The following is an 18795-nucleotide window of genomic DNA, read 5'->3' on the forward strand; positions in this document are numbered from 1 at the left end:
AAAACAGTGTGGAGGTCCCTTAAAAAGTTAAAAATTGAGCTACCCTATGATCCAGCCATTGCACTACTGGGTGTTTACCCCAAAGATACAGACGTAGTGAAGAGAAGGGCCATATGCACCCCAAGGTTCATAGCAGCATTGTCCACAATAGCTAAATCGTGGAAGGAACTGAGATGCCCTTCAACAGATGACTGGATTAAGAAGTTGTGGTCCATATATACAATGGAATATTACTCAGCTATCAGAAATAACGAGTTCTCAACATTTGCTACAACATGGATGGCACTGGAGGAGATAATGCTAAGTGAAATAAGTCAAGCAGAGAAAGACAACTATCATATGATTTCTCTCATCTATGGAACATAAGAACTAGGAAGATCGGTAGGGGAAGAAAGGGATAAAGAAAGGGGGGGTAATCAGAAGGGGGAATGAAACATGAGAGACTATGGACTATGAGAAACAAACTGAGGGCTACAGAGGGGAGGGGGGAGGGGGAATGGGATAGACCAGTGATGGGTAGTAAGGAGGGCACGTATTGCACGGTGCACTGGGTGTTACACGCAGCTAATGAATCATCGAGCATTACATCGGAAACCGGGGATGTACTGTATGGTGACTAACATAATATAATAAAAAATCATTAAAAAAAAAAGAAGAAATAGCATTTGGCATATTACTTCATTGCTACAGGCATTTTTGTAGCTGGACAATGTAATGGGTTATAATGTTTTATATTGCTTTTTCCAAAACAAAATTAATATCACAAATGCATAATTTAAAAAGTCAGTTGGGGGCATCTGGCTGGCTCAGTCAGTCGATCATGTGACTTTTGATCCCAGAGTTGTGAGTTCGAGCCCCATGGTGGGTGTAGAGATGGCTTAAAAACAAAATCTTTTTAAAAATAAAATTAAATAAATACAAAAGAAAAAAATCAGTAAGAATGGAATGTTTTCAAGTCATACTGAAAGTCCTATAAAGTAAGTAATCTTAAGTGAAACAAACTACAGAACATCTACCTATAAAGCATACCGGAGTCCTCGAAAGTAAGTTTGCTTTGCTATTAGAATCTGTTACTCCATTTGTTTAAGTAGAAGATGCTTCAATGCCCTTTCCAAGCACGGCTGACATCACTTGAGTGCTTGTCTTCCGGCAAAAAAGAGATTATTCCATCCCAGCGCTTTTCTACCAAAGGGCAAGTCGGTTCCAATAACTTGGGAGACGACCAACACAGCTTTCCATTCAGTGTTCTGGGTCACTTGTGTGCTCAGCCCTGATCTGCGTCGACACATAAATGGGGGCCAGCCGCTGAGAAAAGTCTGTCTCGTGAACTTGGAGATCGATCGAAAACTATGGATTTGTTAGCTACGGAACTGCCTTGGTCGTTGCAACTTTTGACTCCCACGAAGGACTTTAAAAACAAACAAGCGAGGGAAGAAAGTCCTGCTTCTGGGCTCCAGCTGCCCTGCCGCGTGCAAGAGTCACACGCACTTCCCTGATGTCACGGTGACTTAACAAGTGTGTTCCCGCCAAGTTTACGGTTAGGTTATGCTGCGGAAGCCGCAACGTTCACAAGCTTATCCGGGATGACGCCAGAAACGTGGAACAGGAAGCAGGCATTTAGCAAATCATATAATGGACCAGCAGGTCTTTTCAAGCTAAAGCTCCTTTCGCTCTTGATTCTTAAATCAAGTCCTCTGGAAGCAGTTAATAAAATCGTATTTGAACATGTGAGTGGGTATGTGTTACATTGTGTGAGTGTGTGGATGTATTTTAAAATTCAAACTATTATAAACCTAAACAGAGTTGAGATTGCCAAGCGTCTGACCTTTCCATAATAACGTGTTACCGCTACCTCATTATTTTGAAAACTAGTGTAATACCATACACTAAACAAAGAACTTCTGAACATTAAAATGTGTATAATGAAAATTTCAAAAAGGATTAAATATCTGGCTAGCTGTGCAGACAACAAAAATAAAGGTACTAATACTTTGTGTTCAAACTTCCCTGCAGTGAGACCACTAAAAATGTTTACCAGGCCCGTTTGCTAACATGTATTAGGTATTCAAAAATGTCTACTGAATTACCAAGTCATTCATTAATTTGGCCTTTTAAAGCTTTCACCAACCACGCGATTTAACACAGATACTTGAACTGAGTATCAATGATCTTGTACCAAGTACCTGAATTGGAAACTAGAACTAACGTGAGAGCTTTGAAATGTCTACATGCTGTCTCCCCCTGCCCAGATTGGTCAGATCCATTTCCAGACCTCTGGATTTTTCTGATTCTGATTTCTTCTGGTCAACTCTGTTGAGGATTTTTCGTTCCTACGGCTTATATTATATTCTCAATTAAATTTTATGTATTTCATTTATATATTGTACAATATCATTGAGGCCACCAATGGCACAAGGTTTCCTGGTCCCAAGGCAATATGTAGGTTTGAAATAAACCAAGGCGGAACTTCAAAGGAAAAGGTGAAAGGAGGGGAAAGGAGGGGCTGTGATAGCAGTCAGCAAGAAAACATGCACACTTCAGAGCCATACGAGAAAAGGAAAGGTTGGATGCAAGAGGATTCACCCATAACCTGTAACTACACTTTACTGATATTTCCCATGCAGTGCATTGCTTCTTCATCCAACCAATTATTCTCGTGATTTTATAAAGATGTCTCTGTACCCATTGTTTGTAACGACCCAACTGCCCTTTGCTGATTATCAGTCCCATCAGGGCGGGAGTGTGTCCCCCCCATCTTCTATAAACAACTCCTGGAAGAGTCTTCCTTCTTGATGGCAAGGATTCTTTTATCCTGCATCTTCTTCCTGCTTCCTGAAGTTCTCTCACTTCAAAAATAGTTCTACAAGCTTTGCAGTCTTGGATTCAGACCCTGCAGGGACCTCATTGCAACGTCTCTCCAAGGTCCCCTGGTTTTTGTTTCAAGGAAGCACACTGGAGGCCAAAAGACAAAGAGTCTGTTTGAATCAACTCGAAGGGAGCTTCTCACGTGTTGAGCTAACATATGGTTACTGAACAGAGGGAGAAACGCACCCTGCTTGTTTTTGAAGTGTTTGGGTAATTTTGTTTGTTCTGCCATATGGCACCACACCCCTCTGCCCATATTTCAAATCTTTTTTTTTTTTTCCTTTTCTTTAGGACAGGCATAGTTAGAAAGAGAAGAGGAGACATTCAAATTTGGAGATTTAATTACCTTCACATGTTGAGGACCTAAGACGTCCATAGCCCCCTTTTCCGTATTTAATCACATGGACTCACTTGGGATGTCTCTTTTTATTACTGCATCAAATCACTGCTGGTGATGCTCATACCGAGAAGGGCTCCCTCCTCCAGACAGGAAGTGTGTGATCTTGGGACGTTTCCCAGATGTGGGGAGTCAAACTGGCAGCGAAACACACACTCTGATTCATTTAAAATAGCATTTTACACTGAACAAGAAGGAAGAGACCTGTGCAATTATTAGAGATGGAACTTTTAAGCTTTTAAGAGATCGCCTGGTAATTTTGATAATGGAACTTAATGGGGTGAAAACCAAAGTCCTGGGAATTTAATGAAATGTATCTGCTCAGGACTCGACTTGATATCAAACATTTTAAACCAAACATAAAAACATTATCTTCCAAACACAAGGACAGTCATAGTGTTAAAAAAAATAAATACAACCTTCAAAATGTTGTTTTCTTCCTTATTAAATGTCAATTGCTTCAAGAAAAAAGCACCAGTGTGCAGACTTAAAAGACTATCCTCTCTTTGAGGAGATAATTTTTCAAGCATAAAATTCTTTATCTTCACCCTTACCCATCCCCAAATAAAGACCAACTTTTGGTCTAAGTAATGGGTTTTTGGAACAAGCATCCCCTCCATCCCAGGTGGTCAGAAACAGATTGTCCCTTGGGCTATCTCCTTGCCTTCAAGGGCCCCTCCACCAGACTTGACAGTACTGTCTTTCTGACCAGGCACCTTGGTGTTACGCAGACCCCGGAACAGATAAACCAGAACCTGGGACCACGTAGCATCAGCATTTCAACAATTACTAGAAGACCAAGCTCAAGGTACCATGACAAGCAACACTCCAAAGTAGCAAGTTCTTCACTGCCTGAGTTTTCCTGCCAAACTGTGACTCTTTCAACATCAGATTGGTTGCAGTGTTTTCAACTAGGAGTCAGGGGCGACCTGTGTGCAAAGAAGCAAGGTTGTCAACTTGTATTTACATCTCAGTATCTCTGCCAGTGAGACAGAGACTGGCAATTTTCCATTTGAAGAGCAGCGAATGATAATGGCATAATTAATATTAATAGGGCCATTACACCTCCACAAATCATTCGCATATTTAAATGAACTCTCCATCTCTTCCTTTCTCTGGGCTATTTTTGCATTGATATTATTATAACCTTTAGATCTCTATTTTAACTTCTGAAAGCAATTTACCTCATCAGTTTAATATCAAAGACAAAACTAGGGAATCTTATTTGAATACAATTTTCATCTTTTATTTCTTTCAAGATTTCAAACTTAGCCTGGTAACAGGCATCCTCCTGCTGTATCACTTGGCTTTTGAGCAGTTGTGCACATACTAACCCCGCCCCCACATATCCCATCACCAACGCAGGGCTCTTATAACAGAGAGATTTTTACATAAGAAATAAGGCAGAATAAGAAAGTCAGATGGTGGACCCCACTGGAAAAAAAAAAAAAGAGAGCAGTATCAAGCTCAAAACAAGTATTTCACACACTTCACTGGGAATCCACTAAGCTAAGAGAGGTGGCATGCATTTATCAGACGCAATTAGAAAGCATTCCAGAATAAAACTGCAATGAAGAAGAAAGCGGGGTGCCCACTACTGAAACGAGGCTCTGAATCTGGGCCAAATCCTCTTTAAACCACGTGAGGATGGGTGGAAACCCTTGCTTAGGGTCTGGGACCCCTAATGAGAGACATAGAGTCTAAAGACAGAAGGCAATTCAATCTACAAAATTTGGGAGCTCACTAAATAGTACACGTGAACTTTAAGTTTCAAATGAGGAACAAAAGGGAAAAAATTGTTTGTATTACGTATCATATATATTTTTTATATTATATATATAAATTTATATATGTAATATATAATATAAATGTATCATATATATTTTATATTATATATAAGTTTTGTATATATAATATAAATATATAGAGAGATTTATATAATATAATATATATAATATTATAGAGAGAGAGAAAGAGATTTTTTAATCATTTTCAATAAAGGTCATTCTTCTTTTAGATCTAATTTAAAGGAATACCATTTCACTAAAGAATTGGGAACATTCGTAATATAGGAAAAGCCGCCCCCACTTTGAATGAAATCTGTTTCAAAACTTAATAATTTCAAAATGTAAATGGCTTATTTAAACGATTCAATTTAGAGTGATTTCAGATTTCTTCTGAGACTTGTAATATGGGCTAATACCAGCAAACACAACAATGGATTCTTCTCTGACAGGGAAGGGAAGAGAATTGGCAAGTGAACTGATAGAACTTTCTTGTCTAGAGGGCACCTGGGTGGCTCAGTCAGTTGGGTATCTGACTCTTGATTTCAGCTCAGGTCACGATCTCTATCGGGGTCCTGGGATCCAGCTGCACATCAGGCCCTGCACTCCGAGTGTAGTCTGCTTGAGGTTCTCTCTCCCTCTGCCTCTGCCTCTCCCCCTGCTCGTGCTCTCTCTCTCTCTAAATTAATTAATTAATTAACTACTTAATTAAAGCACATACCAGTTATTAAAAAAAAAAAAGACTCTCTTGTCTAGGATTTGTAATAGGCTCTACCTTAGATTCAACTATCTACACATGCAGCCAGATCCTTCCACATAGTTGCCTTTGTGCTAAATCACTTGCGTTTATAAGACAACGTACCAGAGTTTTAATTTCCGTCTGTCATACTCTGGGGGGGGTTGCACCCAGAATGCGGGCTTTGAAAATGAATAAGATCCAGGTTTGAATTCAGGCTTCACTGCTTATTATCTGTTTGACCTAACAGAGGTTTCTTCACCTTTTGAGCTTGCAGGAAAAAAAAAAAATAATAATATTGAGTCTCACCTGAGATAATGTACAAAAATAAAATCACTGGCACCTCATAGATGATTGACTGGCAAGTTTTAATTGCGCCTTCCTGGGTGATGAGTCCCAAGAAAAATTAAATTTTTAACCTTGTTTCTTTGATACTTTACCCCAACCAAATAAATTCATGACCCAGGATGTATATATTGCCTGTGATCTCAGTAACAGGATCTAGGACTAAATAAGATAATGTATCTAAACTGCTCTGAGATCTCTTTTAATGCACTCTTCGGTAGGAGTTCAATAAAATAGTCACCTAAGTGCCTGAAAGTGATAGAAAGAGCTTTACTAAATAGACAGTGGAGACCACAGAAATGAGACCAACCCAATTACATTCTGCTGAGCACTTGATTAAATTTAGCTTTCAAATCCTCTCGACAACCCTGTAAACTAAGTGATATTATTATCCCTGGTTTCCAGATAAGGGAACAGAAATGCAGATCAAATGAACGGTCTCTTCCAGGTAGTAGCTATCTTAATACAGTATGACTACTGTATATACAGCGATATGACAGTAGTTCAAGTATAACAGGGGTTGCTTGTTTCTAAGTAAGCCTCACATTTGTCAAACTCCAGAGCCTCACAAAATTAATTTTACTAAAATTGAAAGACACAGCTAGCCTCAGTTTCCATTAAATTCCTCAACACCTTAAGATGTTCCAAAACAAAACAAAATAAAAACAAAACCTCATGTCAATTCAAACAACTCTATTTCTGAGGACAAGGAGGAGAGGGAGGACCCTGTGTAGGTCTGTGGCATGTGTTCGAGATTTTACTTCTGTAGCTTGTGGAGCTAGTAGTCATCTACATCCTTCAATCTGTACTGAAAACGTGAAGGCTGTGGTGGAAAATGCCCACCAGGAATTGGAAGATTCCATTTGTCTTCAAACTGCCTTAGATTGACTCAATAGGATTAAGTTAAAACCAAAGCCACAGACTCTTTCACTATCATGATGTCTGGAAAAATTTAGAAATTACACAGATAACACAACACATAAGCAAAAGTGCTCCTGAACCCTGTCATTTTCTCTCCATTATCTGTGTCACTGAACTGTGCTTATTGTTTTGGATTTAATATTACATGATAGCATGTGGTTAGACTTGACAGAAATTGAACTGTCACTGGCCAGCCTTCATGAAGAGATCCTCTTAGCTCTAAAATAGATCATGACCCCCATCTTTATTTTCAGATTAGTTTTAACTTCTGAAAGCATCGTCAGTAAATCCAGAACACCATACTCCCATGGGATTAAACTGAATCAGTATATTTTCTTTGTTAACTTGAAATCACATCATACAATATGCTGACCAAAAAAGGGGAGGGGGATGATTGTATTTATTCTAGAAAAACTGGTTGCCCAGTAGGATTCAGAAAAAAACATAATAATCATCACCATTACATAAGTACACTTCACATGCTGTCTTGTATGTTCAGTAAGAAATACTCTACATTGATAATATTTAGCCAGGATCTGCACTTGCTTGATATTATAAACATGCCATCTCTACTGCTGTGTCTCTGAACATCTGAGAAAAAAAGAAATGTACATGGTGAATCCAATCCACTTCAAGAATCTAATGATTTCTCACTTTTAAGTAGACAATGAAAAAAGGATGCTCCAACCAGAAATAGAGATGAATGAAAAGTCCATGACACACACAATCACATTATGTATACTCAAAACTAATATTTACTAAGCCAATTGTACAGCCAGCTTTACTCTTCCGACTGAACCCACAGATTCTCAATCAAGAAGTTATCACTAGCTGATTGTTAGAACTATGAACTGAATTGTCACGACAGAATGGTTAATAAAGAAGAACCAAGAGATTATGAGTTATGAGGCTACATATTTTGTGAAATGAGCGTTAGAGAAATTTCCAGAGGGAACGAGGTTCCTGGAAATGAGGATAGGCATCATTTGGGATCATTTTCTCATAGCCTGAAACCCTGAGACTTCCTATCTCCCAGGCCTACTCTCCAATTGGATTTTCAGAGCCTGTCGGTAAGATTTATTACCTTTCTTGCGTTGAAATGGACACAGGTGAAGTTTTAAATATGGAACAGAGATGATGTGAAAGTTGCATCGGACCTTCTGTGTCAACAGCAGTCATCGGTTTGTCAATCACCAAGCGTGTGTTGAATATCAGCAATATACTCAACTAAAATGTGATCGGATTCATTGTTAGGATGACCCATTATACCGCTGAGTCAACAGTAGAGCAAACTTCAGTGGCTGAATTCTCAACTGCACCCATTCTTTCTGCATGATCTTGCATGTGGATTCCAGGAGAGTAAGTACATAAAGCTAGTAACACACCGTGTGGGTTATAGTAAACATTAGACAAACAGTAATTATTATACAGGGATGGGAAAGAAACTTTTGAAAGGCTGGATGGTTTGAAGGGGGTTAAAAAGTGAGACGCCAAGATCAAAAATATTTGGCGACTGACAAGTCAAAAAGTGTAACACCCTTTCAATGTAGTTGAAAAATTTATAAAGCTTTTTTTATCGTCTACCGACTACCTGGGTACTACAAAGCTTCTCATGATATGCCTACTCGGGAAACACGTTTCCCTACCACTCCCCCCAAAAAAAGATGTCAGTAATGTGCAAATCCTTTTAGACAGCTAGAGAACTCATACAGAAGAGGTTACCTATGGACTCTGAGAAACAAACTGAGGGCTTCAGAGGGGAGGGGGGTGGGGGAATGGGATAGGCTGGTGATGGGTAGTAAGGAGGGCACGTATTGCATGGTGCACTGGGTGTTATACGCAACTAATGAATCATCGAACTTTACATCAGAAACTAGGGATGTACTGTATGGTGACTAACATAATATAATAAAAAAAACATTAAAAAAAAAAGAAGAGGTTTCCTAGAAATTGAAATAAAGTAGAAACTGTCCTCAACTTAGTCAAGTTAGAGTTTTCAATACATTTCAATACATTTTACTTACTTTTCAGTACATTTATTTCTGTTTTAGATTATTAGCAACTTCATTACTGTTATCTTATTTCTTATATGTTTATGTTTCACCTCTTTTGTGTAGAAAGTCAACCCATTAAGCACAGGTACATTTTCTTATGCCTTTGTTTTTAACTCCTACAACAGGGTCTTGCCCGAAGGACACACCCAACAAGTATTTGTTAATATGAGAATATTACCAGTATTCTTTTCCAATATTCCAACATGGCTGGATTCATTTTTTTTCTACAAATGCCATTAAGTATGAACTCATTTCATACATTAACTCTTTAGCAGAATTTCTTTGTAAGTTTTCAAACACACAATTAAAAGATAATAAAGCAGTGAAAAGATGATCATACAGAAAAGCACATATCTGAAAAGTATTCGCACAGCCTGGTGCAATATTTTCTGACTGAAAAACAAAGAAATGGAAACAACAGATTTCAAATTTTAAGAAAAAAAAATTCTAAAGTGATAGCTTGCAGCAATTTTACTACCTTATAATCTGTCTGCATTGTTTTTTCAGAAATACAGAAATAAACATTTTATTTTTCATCTATTTCACATCCTGTAGTCTGATTTATAGCAAAAAAAAGGGGGGGGGAGAGAATTTGAATTTCCAAACCAATGGGTAATTCAGCCTTGTGCTTCTCTCACTCTATTCCTCTATTACTACCTGATAAATATTATGGAAATGGATTACGAAACACATACTTTCATAGAACTCATCCAAGAATAAAAGCAAAGTAGCTAAGTCTCGGGTAAATTGAAAGTGGCAGTTAGCACTAGATACACTGAGGGGTTTACCAGGACACAGAACATTAAGTACTGGACAAACAGGGTCAGTTGGTAAGAAGGTAAAAAAAAAAAAAAAAAAGAAGAGGAGTGTCTAATTAAATTATTAAATAAAATGAATTATGCAATAATCTAGTTTCAAAATGCAAAAGGTTCTTTTGATTTGAACACTCCTAAATCTTAACACCACACTATTTGACTCCAGGTTGATGGCTGGCTGATCTAGAATGTGTATTTTTGCTGACCCAAAATAGAAATGGCATCTACTTTTCTGTAGCTGCTTACCTGATGACGTGCCAGTTCATCTTCATGGGTACTCAAAGAAATTCAGCGAATGGAGACATGAACAGAATGCAAGTGACTCCGAAGACAAATGGCCATCTGGTCTCTCCTTCAGTTCTCTTTCTTTACTGGACTTCCTCTTGCTTAGTTGAGTGAAAATGACATGGATAATTCTTCTGATCAGACTGCAGAGAAGGGATCAAAGATACATCAAATAAAATTAGACAACAATAGCAAATGTAAATATGAGAGAACTTGGACATTATTGGAAATAGAAACCGATTTCAACAAAAAACAATTTTCATCTAGAGAAACAATCCATCTTATCTGCAAGATAGAAGTCAAGTAATGAACTGAGTACACCCACCTTTCACTCTCTCATCAAATTCTCTAGAAATGACATTAAATTATAGATAAATGAAATCTTTAACAGCCCCCCAAATTAAGAAGTGTCGATATGACTAAGAAATATTGAGGAATCTCTGAAAACAGGAAGACAGATAACATATGAAATTGGAAACCACAACTCAAAGGGCTTGCAAGTCCTTGTACCAAAACATACGGGAATGTCTTTAAGGGGGGCTACAACTGCTTGCAGTGGGATCTGTGGGGAATAAGAGAAGTCCACAGGACCCAGCAGTTTGATCGGTCAGATGCCTATGGTGTTTCACGTATGCACTCTATCCTCAATAAACACACTAGAAGAGCAAATGGAGGACTTGTATTTGAAAGGCTGAGCAGAATCCCAGGATGCTGGTGTAATGATCTATCAGCGTGGGAAACTCTTTGGCCAAGGGATGGAAAATCCCTTCCTGTCACCCCTCAGCGTATGCTGCCCTGTCCTCAAAGAAAGATATTATTTTTAGGAAAGTTCATTATTTTTCATATGAGGAGTTCCAAATGATTATTTGTAGAAAAAAATAATTGATCACGTCACCTTGGTTCACTTTCTACAATAGGAGACAGATAAAAATTGGACAGAAAATTGGTACTCTATCTGGTTATAGAACATTGAGAATTCACATGAATGTAAAAAAAAAGCAGATTCAACAAACATGTCAGCCAGCTTTTGTAAAAGACTATACCTTACATTCGCTATTAAAAATGCAGAACTACAATAAAACTTAAAAAATAAATAGAAATACTTTATTATCAAAATTAAAATTTTGTATCTGAAAGAAACTCTGCTCATTAGATTTCACAGTCGGTCCAAAAGGCCTATCACACGTATGAGTAAAAGAACCAAGCAACTGGACAGTTTCACATCTGTTCCATGTCCTAGAATTATATACCTCTGTATCCCTAGCAGCATCTCCCTAATCCCTGTCCCACGGTACCTGCCAGCCCGTGATATTTGCATCCTCACAGGGAACCATGTGAGACATGGCAGCCACATCCTAAAGCAATCACAAAGACTGTTTCCATCAGTGTGTGGTTCAGGAGGGAGTGTTGGGAGATTTCTGATGTGAGGAGGAACTGATCTGGTTCTCAGTTTGTCCATGTCCTCCACAATATCAAGGCCACCATCTTCTCTGGCTAAGCCACGTATCTTCCCTATTTTCAGTGTGATACATTTTCACGCTCTTTTGTTTCTCATCACAGAAGTAATTCCATCTCCAGAACCAACATATGCTTGGATGCCTCTATCTTTTCCCAGGACCTTCACCAATTTCTGAGGCTTTGCTGTATCTCAGCACTTCCTGAAACTGGAAACATCTAAAACAGGTGGAGGTCATCTTCACGATCAGATGTTTCTCGTGGGTGTTCTGTCCTCCGATTTCCCACAGTAAATGGGGTTTGGAGGGTTTGGCTCGCTTCCCCATCTGCCACTTGAGCTTGAAGTCTCTGAACTGCAAGACGTGGAGAGAACTGCGCGTGTGCAAGGGGAGGGGAGGGCTTCTTCTCAGCTTGACAGAGGACATATTTGATGAAAGACGGGCTTACAGACAGAAGCCACGCACTTCACTTAGGACATGTCCGCTCTTGCAGGAGACTTAATCTAGGAAAACAGTAGGCTGAGGCAAGAAAACTGATGTTCAAAGTGATGAAGGGGCTTTTTGATCTAAGGATCTTAGATTCTTTTCACAGTGCAAAGTTTTCACATAAATCTTTTTTGTAAACCCAAATCACACGACCTCTAGCATTTTAACAGGGTATATGTTACATCCTTCCTGAAAACAGGCAAGTATTTCTTGAAAGATAAACATTTAAGCTTCTTCACTATTTCTCAATTTTATTTTCACTAATACACACACAGAGAGAGACACACAGACACACACAAACACACACATCATGTTTCCCCAGATAATCCTTTCAGTGTCAATATGGTTATTTCCACATAAAGCAGATGAAGGCAAATAGGGAAGATGTTCACTACTTCAAGCCCCATTTCTCTTGATCTTCAGAATGGACTCCACCCTCAGACTGGAGATTGAGAAACAGCTCTGGAATTCCTGAGAGATTTTCTCGCCAGCCATCTCTGCATTTCAAGGCATCAATCTCTGTTCTAGTTGCAGATTTCACCAAGAGATTACACTTAAACTGAATTTAAACAACATGGTGCACCCAAAGCATCAGCAGAGATGGTAACTGAGGCACAGGCTCCAAAAATCAAGGTTGTGTTCGCGCTTTGCAGAAGATGACATGTTCGCTCCACCCACCTTCCCAGCACCATCCAGACTATTTTGCTTCCTGAGCACTCTGACTTGTTTGAGTGAACCTCAACTGCTCTCTCTTATTCTACTTTGTTTCTCTTTGTTATAAATTTTCTGGAAGCTATACAAATGAGGGCCACCAATCTCAATTTCATTCCTCTCATAAAATTTTCCATTATACGGAATTCCATAACTTGCTTTTTCCTATTTCACTCAAACAGAGAAAAACCAATTTTCCTCTTGAGCCACTCTTGAAGTTAGATGCATACAATAAGTCCATTTTTCAAAGAAAAAAATGGAATTTTTATACACAGGTTACTTTGGAACCTCATGAGCTTAGCCATCAAATCTCGACAGACTGTGGTTCCACTGTATCTGTTTTCATGTGTTCTTTAGGATTTCATTTCAGGTAATAAATAAGGCTTTTCACCCAGTCATAGGGCAGCCTCTGACCCTACCACCACATCTGATGCTCTGTCTTCCCTAACAGTTCAGCCCCTAGTTTCAGCAGAATTAAACAGAACACCCTTTGCTCTAAACCAAGGGTACTCCTATATAGTCTTAATCTAACTAAAAACATAGCACCATGTATAGACTTGTCCAATCACTATGTTGCACATCTGAAACTAATGTAACATTGTATGTCAACTATACTTCATTTAAAACAAATACACGATATGACAGAAGTATCATATTATGGCTATATTCTAATATTTCCATATTTTTAATACCAGCCAGAATATGCATATAGCAAATTAGACTACATCTGGCCTACAAATAAGAGCTTGGCAACATCAGATTTCCCACATATTTAGCTTCTGCAATTAATGTATGGAATGGAATAAACTGTAAATTATAATCCATATATAATAAAAGCATCGCATTTGCAAATACCTTGTCAGGAGACTGACACACCCAGAACTAATGACAGAGAGCATTCCATTAGCTTAACGAAAATTCAAAGTCAAAAATAAATTATAAATACAAAGCAACTCAAAATAAATTACAATTCTAGTTGAAAGAGATTTACTATGAATTAAGTGTAACATTACTAGCACTTTTGAAATTATATAGAAAATACTAAAATTTATCATCTGTTCTTGTGATCTATAGGAAGGTGAAGCTTCCCTAAAACAATCTGGAAAACGGAAATGAGAATGGCCTCTTAAAAGTTACTATTACTGTTTAAGACCAACTCTTAACAAAAAGATCCAAACAAACTGAGACACAAATTTACCTAATGAGGCAGAATGGTCCCAAAGCCAGTAAAACTGGGTTTTCACCTCGTCTGCTATCTAAAGAAAAGAGCTTCTCGATTTGAGAAGATTCATCAGGGTATACGGTGACAATGATCATTCTCACATCATGTTAAAAAAAAATAAAGGAAAAGACAGCAAATTATAGGACAATCGCAACTGTATATCCATTAGCTTAGAGTTAATATATAGGAAAAGTCCTTTGTGTGAATCCACGCACAGCAGCTACCTGCTGATTATGCTGACATGGGGAGAATATGAGGATCTTATAGACTTCAAAATTCTTATTTCTGAGTAGTAAATTTTCATGGTAAACTAATAAATTGTCTGAATCTTACATGGTATTAACTCTATTCCCTAAGTTAATTTCATTTTAAAAGGCAGGAACAGTTGGACCTATTTATCATTAAATCTTCCATTACCAGGGCAAAGTCTGATGCACACCATAGTCTTGATAAGAATTTTTAAGACTGTGTAATCCAAACACCTTTAGGGTAACCTAGTCTCTATGGCAGCAATATTTGCTTAACAAATAGACATAATAGAAAATCTGGTTTGAAATATCAGCTGTGAGATAAGGTTTCAAAATGTGTTCACTTCTGAGAAAAGCCTCTTAGACGGTATTTCAGGATCCATAAGGTCGAGTACCAGATAATGAAAAATGGAAAATTCAACAAGGTAATGGAGGACAACAAATAAATACTGTCATTATGTTGAAAAAGTCCATGTCAGTTATCTACGAAATGTGTTACAGAACTTGCAGACAACACTGACCTGAGAAGGGCTGTGTGTCTCAACTATACCAATGGTTTGAGTACCCATGAATATTTCTCCAAATGGGGTGAAAGTGGATAGAAATTACCGTCACCAAATTGGCACATTCCTCCAACATTTAAAATAAACATCAGTTATTTTTAAAAAGTATAAAAAAAACAAATTTTAAACTTCAACTTTAAAAAAATTTACATTAAACTTTAACATACAACCCCCCCTACCAAAAAAAGAAAACAATTAGAGCACTTGTACGCTTCATCCAAAGTACTTCATGTAAAACAAAACACAAAATATACCAGTAATAAATCTAAATCTCTATAACTGTGGCATAAGTAGTCTCAAGGAACCAGCTATACAAAAGTATGCAGATTACAGTTGAAAATAACTATAGAATAAATAGCAATGGGCTCTGGTTCTGAGAAGATATACATCTAGTAAAACTAGTTTGGATCTGTTGGCCAAGATCAACCCTGAAAGAACTGAAGTATGAAAATGCAGAAAACCGTGAAATCCCCCAAATAATGAGGAGCTATTTTGAGCTAGTATTTACATATGAGTATGTAGAAGGCTTGGGGGTGGGGAGTGGCACTGATCTGGGTTTAGGGGAGAAAAATCCATTGTTAGACAAAGTGGTAAGTTCCTGCCTGATGGGGAGAGAGTATAAACATCAACTCAAATCATAAAAATAAGAAAGAATTAAGAAGAAACAGAAGAAAGAAAGAACCAAATAATAAGTTGGTAAAGTTGGAGAGGGGACAAGATGGCGGAGGAGGAGGGGACTCCAGTTCAATCAGTCCCCTGAATTTAGCTCAATATCTACCAAACCATTCTGAACACCCATGAAATTAGCCTGAGATGTAAGAATATACATCTGGATCTCTCTACAAGCAGAAAATCAGAGGTTGCGAGGTATGGAGGAGGGAGTTGTGGTTCTGCAGGCAGATATAGGAAGGTAAACAGAAGGGGGAGGGAACCACCATAAGCCGGCCCCTGGAAAGTGACAGAACACCGGAACACAATAGCGACCTGCGTCGGGGGACCTGAGATAACCTGCAGATGGGAAGGGCCTGATAACAGCACTCAGACAGGATCCAGGACCAGGGGAGAATTCACGACTAACACCAAGGAAATAGAAACAGTTATTAGAAATTATTACCAGCAACTATATGCCAACAAATTAAGCAACTTGGAAGAAATGGATGCTTTCCTGGAAACCTACAAACTACCAAGACTGAAACAGGAAGTAGATAATATGAATAAACCAATAACCAGTAATGACATTGAAGCAGTAATAAAAAAAACCTCCCAAAAAACAAGACTCCAGGGTCTGACGGCTTCCCAGGGGAATTCTAACAAACACTTAAAGAAGAAAATAATACCTATTCTACTGAAGTTGTTTCAAAACATCAAAACGGAAGGAAAACTTCCAAACTCCTTCTATGAGGCCAGCTTTACCCTGATCCCAAAACCAGGCAAGGACCCCATCAAAAAGGAGAATTACAGACCAATATCCCCGATGAACATGGATGCCAAAATACTCAACAAGATCCTAGATAATAGGTTCCAACAGTACATTAAAAGGATTATTCACCACGATCAAGTGGGATTTACTCCTGGGATGCAAGGGTGGTTCAACATTTGCAAATCAATCAATGTGATAGAGCACATTAATAAAAGAAAAGACAAGAATCATATGATCCTCTCAATTGATGCAGAAAAAGCAGTTGACAAAATACAACATCCATTCTTGATTAAAACTCCTCAGAGTATAGAGACAGAGGGAACATTCCTCAATATCACAAAAACCATCTATGAAGAGCACACAGTGAATTCCTTATCAATAGGGAAAAGCTGAGAGCTTTTCCCTTAAGGTCAGGACACGATAGGGATACCCACTCTCACCACTATTGTTCAACATAGTGCTAGAAGTCCTACCCTCAGCAATCAGACAACAAAAAGAAATAAAAGGCATCCAAATTGGCAACGAAGAAGTCAAACTGTCTCTCTTCATAGATGACATGATACTTTATGTGCAAAACCCAAAAGACCCTGCCCCCAAATTACTAGAACTCATACAGCAATTCAGCAATGTGGCAGGATACAAAATCAATGCAGAGAAATCAGTTGCTTTTCTATACACTGACAATGTAACTGTAGAAAGAGAAATTAAGGAATCGATTCCATTCACAATAGCAACAAAAACCATAAGATACCTAGGAATAAACCTAACCAAAGAGGTAAAGGATCTGTACTCTAGAAACTACAGAAAACTTATGAAAGAAATTGAGGAAGACTACAAAAAGAAAAACATTCTATTCTCACGGATTAGAAGAATAAACATTGTTAAAATGTCTATCCTGCCCAGAGCAATTTACACTTTCAATCCCATCCCTATTAAAATACCATTGGCATTTTTCAAAGTGCTGGAACAAACAATCCTAAAATTTGTATGGAACCAGAAAAGACCCCAAGTCACCAAGGAAATGTTGAAAAAGAAATCCAAAGCTGGGGTCATCACAATGCCTGACTTCAAACTATATTACAAAGCTGTGATCACCAAGACAGCATGGTATTGGCACAAAAACAGACACATAGATCAATGGAACAGAATAGAGACTCCAGAAATGGACCCTCACTCTATGGTTAACTAATCTTTGACAAAGCAGAAAAAAATATCCACTGGAAAAAAGACAGTCTCTTCAGTAAGTGGTGCTGGGAAAATTGAACAGCTACGTATAGAAGACTGAAACTGGACCATTCCCTTACACCGTACACAAAGATAAACTCAAAATGGATGAAAGACCTCAGTGTGAGACAGGAATCCATCAATATCCTAGAGGAGAACATAAGCAATAACCTCTTCAACATCAGCCACAGTAACTTCTTTGAAGACATGTCTCCAAAGGCAAGGAAACAAAAGCAAAAATGAACTTTTGGGACTTTGTCCAGATAAAGTTTCTGCACAGCAAAGGAAACAGTCAACAAAACTAAGAGGCAATGCACAGTATGGGAGAAGGTATTTGCAAATGACATTACAGATAAAGGGCTGATATCCAAGATCTATAAAGAACTTCTTAAACTCAACACTCAAAAAACAAATAACCCGGTCAAAAAATGGTCAGAAGACATGAACAGACACTTCTCCAAAGAAGACATACAAATGGCAAACAGACATATGAAAAAATGCTCCACATCACTTGCCATCAGGGAAATATAAATCAAAACCACAATGAGATACCACCTTACACCAATTAGAATAGCAAAAATTAACAAAACAGGAAGCAACAAATGTTGGCGAGGATGTGGAGAAAGGGGAACCCTCTTACACTGTTGGTGGGAATGCAAGCTGGTACAGCCACTCTGGAAAACAGGATGGAGGTTCCTCAAGATGTTAAAAATAGAGCTACCCTATGATCCAACAATTTCACTACTAGGTATTTACCCCAAAGATACAGATGTAGTGAAAAGAAGGGCCACCTACACCCCAATGTTCATAGCAGCAATATCCACAATAGCCAAACTGTGGAAGGAGCCAAGGTGCCCTTCAACAGATGAATGGATAAAGAAGATGTGGTTCATGTATACAATGGACTATTACTCAGCCGTCAGAAAGGATGAATACCCACCATTTGCATCGACATGGATGGAACTGGAGGGGATTATGCTAAGTGAAATAAGTCAAGCAGAGAAAGACAATTATCATATGGTTTCACTCATATGTGGAACATAAGCAATAGCACAAAGGACCATAAGGGAAGGGAGGGAAATCTGAAGGGGGAGAAATCAGATAGGGAGACGAACCATGAGAGAATATGGACCCCGGGAAAAAACTGAGGGTTTCAGAAGGGAGGAGGTTGGGAGGAGGGGTAACAGGGTGATGGATATTAAGGAGGGCATGTGTGGTGATGTGCACTGGGTGTTATACGCAACTAATGAATCATTGGACACTAC

General features: G+C 38.4%; 1 long non-coding RNA gene across 1 annotated transcript in view; it reads right to left on the reverse strand.

The window, feature by feature from the left end:
- The window catches only part of LOC113261624 (uncharacterized), a 341122-nt gene that overhangs the window by 14450 nt on the left and 307877 nt on the right, over positions 1–18795 (reverse strand). The window contains exon 17 of the long non-coding RNA XR_008957555.1: positions 10164–10345. This is a non-coding gene — a long non-coding RNA (uncharacterized LOC113261624). The remainder of the gene's footprint in view (positions 1–10163; positions 10346–18795) is intronic.

Source organism: Ursus arctos, unplaced genomic scaffold (assembly GCF_023065955.2).
Source record: "Ursus arctos isolate Adak ecotype North America unplaced genomic scaffold, UrsArc2.0 scaffold_5, whole genome shotgun sequence".
Lineage (NCBI taxonomy): Eukaryota > Metazoa > Chordata > Mammalia > Carnivora > Ursidae > Ursus > Ursus arctos.